The sequence below is a fragment of the Gossypium hirsutum genome, chromosome A08 (genome assembly GCF_007990345.1).
Source record: "Gossypium hirsutum isolate 1008001.06 chromosome A08, Gossypium_hirsutum_v2.1, whole genome shotgun sequence".
Taxonomy (NCBI): domain Eukaryota; kingdom Viridiplantae; phylum Streptophyta; class Magnoliopsida; order Malvales; family Malvaceae; genus Gossypium; species Gossypium hirsutum.
In genome coordinates this window covers 1,576,645-1,584,452 of record NC_053431.1, presented here as the reverse complement: position 1 = coordinate 1,584,452, position 7,808 = coordinate 1,576,645, and positions in this window count along the sequence as shown.

The window sequence follows — 7,808 nt, the reverse complement described above, 5'->3', positions numbered from 1 at the left end:
CAATTTATAATTTAGATTCATCTTAAATTTCAAAATGTTCTAATCGAATCATCAAAATATCAATAGTATATCAATATAATCCTTTTGTTTGTTTAGTTGTTAACCGGGACATTAATTTCAGCTAGTACTTGACACAAAGTTTATTTAAAATACGTGATTAAAATTTGAACACATCTGGACTTATTGCATGGATAACTGTTCCAAAAAAAGATTGCGTCATTAAAATTTGATAAGTCTATTTTTTTAATATATTAGATTCAAGTTATCAATGCGATGATAAGTGTACACGCGTGCAAGTTTTTATTGTTATGTTTAATTGTTGAATATTGGAATCTCAAACACACACAAATAATAAAATGAATGTTTTATTAGTAAATTGGCCCTTGAACTATACCGTAATTCTCAGTTTGACCCTTTTAACTTTGTTTTGGAAGTGGTATCCAAATCCTTGTTCACCCAAAAAACAATACTAGCCAATAAGAACATGACACGTGATATGTTGTACTTTTTTGGGGGGTAAAATGAGGCAAACATAATCATTCAAGTATTATTTTTGATAAAAATAAAAAATAAAAACCAATTTGAGAATTGGAGAATAATGCAAGGACTAATTGACTAATAAAGTTTAAATTAAAATATCCGTGCAATTTTCATAAATACTATAAAAATTTTCTACCGACAAATAACTTTTAATGGTTTTTTTTATGAATTATAATAATAAGGTAAAGCTCGAACAACAAACGCAACTAAGACGACTCGAATCCAAGTCACACCTAAGGCGGTAAATACGTTTGACCATTAGGCAATCACACGGGTTCATGTTTTCAATTTTTTTTTTTTCTTTTCATGCTTTCAAGCATTTTTATGCAGGTTTTAAGCACGTGCTTTTTTAGGTTAAAATTTACTTCAAGTCCCTGTATTCTTCATATATTTAGAATATAATCCCCTTTTTATTTTAAGTTATTTAATTCTCTACTTTTCAAATTAAAAAAAAAATGCTAGTCCAATTGTGAACATAGTAAAATGCTTTTGTTAAATTTAAGTTCATAATAACATCTTTTTTTGTTACATGGTGAATTTTTTTATAACCTCAAAACATCACGCCGAAGAATTTAATAGTAGAATTTTAACAGTGTTAACAATTAGACTTGAATTTTAAAATATGAAAAATAAAATGGCTAAATTCTAAATATAGAAATAATATAATGACTTAAAACACATTTTAACGTTCTTTTTATTAATAAAATAAAAAGGAAATACCATAAAAAGAATCAAATCATCAAAGGCTTTTGGGAATTTACTTAAATGGGACCTACATTGTTGTTAGCCTTCAAAAGAATTCAACCCAAACGTGAGAATCAAGATTAGATTTTCAGAGAAAAAAACGTGCAAAGGATTGATTAGGGCATAATCGAGTCAAGTTGAGTTCAAACTAGGAAAAACTCAAGCTTGATCGAAAATATTATCCAAGTTTAAGCTCACTTAAAAATAAAATCGAATTATTTGAGATTGATTTATAAGTTTGTATGCATCATATACTTTCGTTTCATAAACAAAACTTTTGATAAAATAGTACTTTATTATTAAAATATTAAAATTGCAATCCTCGATCAAGCTCGCGAGTTGGTTGAATTGAGTACTCAGTATTTGAACTTGACTTTATCAATAACTCGAGTTACTTGAACTTGACACTTAAACTTAATTTGAAAATGATTGAATCAAATTTGAATTCTTATTTCGAATTAAATTCGAATTGCTTACCAACTTTAGACGTAATTTCCAGCTTGATTTCAAAATTCGACACCAACATGACTTTGTTTAATGATATGAAAGCATGTGAAATTATGTTCTAAATCCTTTTATTATAGGGATCAAATCAAATTAATCCTTTTACCATTAAAAGAAGTGATGTAAGCTTTGTACTATTAAAGAAAAAATTAAAAAAAAGGCTAAATTTAATCGGAGTTAATATTTACTATTTAAAAAAACAACATGAAAATTATTATTTTTCATTCATAGTTCAATTTTAAACAAAAAAAAATATTTACAAAACCATAAATGCTTTAAAAATATTGATTTTGTTAAATAGTATATTATATATGGACTAAATTGATATATTTAATAATAAGGAGACTTATTTGAAAGATTCCCTATAATATAAGGACCAATCCACTACTTTCACTTAGGAAAATGACATAATAATTATACAACACAAGGTATTTAAACATAATTAACATAAAAATATAGAAAATTCCATATCTATGAATAATAATTTATTTATTGAAAATTTAATTTATGAAAATTTATTTGGTAAATATATATATTTTAAATTATAAAAAATATTATATTAGAAAATTTTAACTAAAAAAGGCAAAGTATCTGCCTATCTAATCTCTATATATGTGTGTATATGTAGGTGAATGAAACCCTACATAACCTAGCGTGCAAGCAAAGTCCCCAATCAAATAAATTTTTTTTTCCTTAAAAAAAGACATTCTTTTTTGTCTTTAACACTTTAGTCATCATGGATCTCAATATGTCAATAACAAAATTAATCTATTTAAATGTAGATTTTTGTTTGGATTATTTTCAAAATTTTCATCTATTTATACATTATAATAATTTGATTTTACTTTATATTTTGTTAGTAAATTCAGAAAAAAAATTTAGTTGACTTGAATTGAATAGTAAATCTTTTTAGAGGTCAAAATATAAATTTATTATATATTAATGTATAATTTCATCATTTTTAAAGGAATTAGAGTTTTTTTTTTCAATTTTAGGGCTAAATTCTATTTTTTACTATATATTAATTTATAAATTTATTATATATGAAGGGGCTAAATTATAATTTATCTATTTTTAGGGAACTAGGGCCCTCTATATTCGCATATGATTGTATTGTACTTTTGAAAGAAAAAAAAATTAAATATATTAGTAGAAATAGATAAAAATATATTCATATTTGACAATCACGGTCAAATTAAAAAAAAACATAACTCGAATTAGAGGAGAGTAATTTTTCAATTTAGTTTAAAAACATCTTAAACAAACAACCTCATATTTTAACCGATTAACCGGAAAAGTTAACTACCTAAACCAAATAAACCTCGATTTATTAAACCAAAATTAATGGGTTTGGGTTTTGATTGAAATTTATATATATTATATATGTTATAAGTAAATTTAAATAACTTATATTAGAAGCAGATAAATCAATTGATTCAATTAAAAAAATTATAATTAATAATTGATCGATATAATTATCATAATGAACTAATTCTACCAAAAATCATCAATTAAGTCAATTAAACTGGTTTAAACCGAACTTTACTTATCCTTTTTTTAATAGAAAATATGTATGTAGAGATGAGAAGTGCCTTGACCTTCCTAAAATGGTAAAATTATTTTGTAGTTTTTTTTTAAATTTTGAAATTATAAGTTAATGCAATAATACAATTGCACATTGGTCCCTCTAATATAGTAAAATTTTAGTTTAATCCCATTAAAAATTCTTAAATAAAAAGATAATACAAATAAAAAAAATTATACCTTAACCCCTTTAAAATTTAATCTTGGTCTCTCTTAAAAAAAAATTTCTAGCTTCGTCCGATACATTATACGAGATATTTGTAAACTTGTCCATGGGGTCAGGCCACCCAATCCGACCCGAAGGCTCACTCAAAAAGTGAGAGGATGCAAAAATATAGTCCTGAAAAATTGATTTGGACAAAAGTAAAGCTCGTTACCCTAAATAGGTCGGGCCTCAAGTAAGCTCTTATTGCCCAGGCCCGACCCGAATTTACAAAAAAAAATTGTTGCTTTTTTTTTTTACTGTTTTTTCATTACTTTGTTATCATTATATTGTTACTTTTTTTGTTGTTATTGTTTGGATATTGTATAACTCTTGTTTTATTATTAATTTTGCTACTGTTTTAAAGGTATTTGTTTGTTAAGTTACAATTGTCTTAGTGTTCTTTTAAGTATATTTTTTAATTTTTTTTCCTTGAAAAATATTTTTTTAATGTTTTTAGTGTATTTGATGTATTATATTTTTTAAATTTTATTTTTATATAAAAAATTTAATACGGGTGGATTAAGTCAAGCCCGAGTTTTAACATTTTTATCCGGATCGGACTTGAGCAAGCTTTTAAATCTATTTTTCAGATTAAGCCAATTTTGAACTTAGAAAACGAACTTAAATTATTGAGTTGACCCAGCTCGGCCAATGTACAGCCCTATAAATCCACCATTATTGATGAAGATGGGCATTGAACGACATGCCTTGTCTGAAAACTGCCTCACTTTCTTTGAACACAACAATATCAGCAACCTTTGATTAACTGTTTGTATTACTTTTTGGGGGCTAAAAATGATGAAGTTGAAGCTGCTCCCACTCCGACATGTAATTCCAATGCAAATGATAGAAATTATATTAAATTCTCACAACAATGTTTGTTGGTTCCGTGATTGCTGTAATAATTTCATAAAGCATGCTCTGTTATAAATTCCATGAGCAAAATGATGACCACAAAGATTATTTGGTTCTATTTCTGCATACAATATATTATATATATATATATAATAGCCATTTGATTCTTAACTTAATTGGTATAGACATTGTTATTAATGTAGGAGAATGTGGGTTTGAGTGTGCTGAGGTTTATTATCTAACTATTTATGAATTGAGAATGAGCTATGAATAGTTCTAGGTATTGTATAAAAAATATATATGATCAGATTCTATAATGATATTAAAAAAAAAAACCAAAATGGCAAAATCTAGAGTCAAACGAAATAATGTTGGCCTTCAAAGTAGTGAGATTAGAATTGAGTGGAAATAAGTGGTTGAAATAAAAATCGGTAGTTGGATTGTTTGAAGAGATAAGATAAAATAGAATATGAATTAAAGTACTGTGAACCAATAAAAAATTTTGAAAATCAATAATAAATAACCTTACAGTTCAACAGCTAGACTGATTTTTTTTATTGATCAAACTAGTTCTACCTAGAAATGCTCATGGTTAGGCTGGCCAAGTTTGGACCGGTCTTATACAAGGTATTTAGATCAAATTTTTAAGCTTGGACTCGATTTGAAAAATGGGTTGTTTTTCCAAGCTCAATTCAATTTAAGAAAGGTAAACCTGAACCCGACTTGGCTCCTTCATATTTGATTTTTTTAGATTAATTTTTAATTAAAAATATTAAAAATATATATAATACACTAAATGCACTAAATGCACTAAAAAAGTTTTCTAACACATTAAAATATATTTATATTAAAATACTACCATAAATATAATAAATATTTTATTGTATTAAATACAATTTTATATTTTTGGTTGGGTTATTTAGTTAGGAAAGTTTATTTTCTTCTAGATTTGAGTAATTAGTTTAATTATTATTGAGTTAGTGATTTGATAAAAATATAAATATAATTATAATTAATTATAATTATAATTATAAAATTATTATTTAACATATATAATTAGTGTAATTATTTTTTATAACATAATATATTCGGGCTTGACCCATATAAAAAATGGGTATTAAATTTTATCCAAACTCATTTTTAAGTTTTGTATTCCTGTCTAACCTTACCATTTTCTGGACGGACCTTTGGACCTAGAATAGTCGTCGGTCCATGTGTAGGTCTAATTCCACCTATGATCTAATTTCTACAACATTGTTTGAAAGTTGCAAGATCCTCGACTTTCATGCTCATTTTTATTTAGGTTAAAATATGTCTATAGTCCTTGTACTTTTCAAATATTAGGAATTTTGTCTCCGTACTTGTATTCCTAGGAATTTAATCTCTCTATTTTTTAAATTTCAAATTTCAAATTTTTGTTGTTCTGATTCTTTGTTTTATTTTTCGGAATATCTGTGTGTGACATTCGTATTTAATACATATTTAAGCATAGGTATATGAATATGATCCACCAACGACTCTACAAATACATAAACCTGCCTAAATCGATTCAACTGAATCAAATAAACCTAAAATTTTTAGTTAATTCGATTAACTAAACCGATTTAAATAATTAAACCAATTCAATTTTCGATTTTTGAAACTCAAACAGAAATAATCAAATAAACTGATTTTGATTTTTTTAAATTAATAAATAGTTTTATACCCAACCCAATATCATTTTACTTAACCCAACCCAATTCATAATAAAAACTCAGCCCAAATACCCAACCCAACCCCCTAAATATATATTATTATATTAGTTTAATTTTCGGTAATGAGGCATTACCGGATATATCAAACAACTTACGAATAATTTACAATTTATATAACTTTCATAGTATAATATAATAATTAAGTCCCTATATTGGACTCTCGAAGTTCAAACACGTATTAAAAGTAAAATGGAACTTGTTCGAGTATTCCGAAATTTTTTTTTATAAAAAATTTGGCAGCATTTCTGCTCATTTTTACCTAAAACCCCCTGCAAATTCAAACCAAAACAACTAACACCAATGTTTCACATTCATATAACTAATATTTATATCATTAACATAATTTTTAATTTAATAACAATCATAGCATCATTCAAAATTGATTAAAAACTTCATTCATTTAACAACTTAATGTTCATGTATCAAAATATCATATACTTTCCTTACCATTTCATTTAACTATCTAAATCTTATAATTCATCATTCACTACCCAAAGTAATGTACATATTCAAGTGACTAAACAACACCTATGTACATGCCACCTTTACCCAAAAGAAAAATATACATCACCAAATTTGTGTTGGAGTCGGGATTGTTATGGATGCTGAGCCGGGACACTTGACTTCTACTCACCTGCGCACGGAAACAACCGTACGCTGAGTATGGATATACTCAGTGGTATTACCATAATTCAAAATATATCATCAATAATAAAAATATAAATATTAAAATACATAACAATTAATTTCTTAAATACTAATTCATACTTTTTTTTATTTTTATTTTCATCATTTCATAATAACAATTCAATTTAATTATTCGTCAATCAATGTATTTTTCACAAGCTTGAATTTAAACCACTTATGAACATTTAGCTCATACTTTTCTCTTTCTATCACAATTCCAATTTATATTCATAATTCAATTTCTCTTTTTTTTTCAATGCCTTAAATTCACATTTCAATTTTTCACCCTATTAACATAACTCGGACTTTGGCGGATACACGGATCCAACCAAACACACCAAATGACACTCAGTGCCTCATCGGATAGTTCGAAGCAATAGTTGACACCCAGTGTCTCATCGGAATAGCCGAAGTAAAGTTGGTACCCTGTACCTCATCGAATCTATCCGAAGAAATATAGTGACACCCAGTGTCTCATCGACTCGAGGTCGAAGTATCCCTGAACACTTCTAATCCTATGGCATGCCAACTATATCCAACTCAGCCCGACTAGTTAATAGGGTATTCAATTCACTTTCCCAATTCCATATCACTTTCAATTCACAATTCAAATCACCATTCATTTTTCAATCAACACACTTTTTAAATAATCACATATTCCATAATTCACTTATTCAATTCAATTTGATTCAATTTGCATCACTTTCATTTTCACTCAATATTCATATCAATTTCACATACTTACCTCAAGTCTTACTTACCATACATAACAATTAAAAAATCAGCAATCAATAATAATTAAAATTCGAATTATAGTAATACACACTGTAATTCTCCCGTTTTAGTCCTCAATGACTTTCTCCTTTCCTTTTGGTGCTGATGCTTCAGGTTCTTTGTTGGCTACGAAAATAATAATAATTTACATTATTATTTAC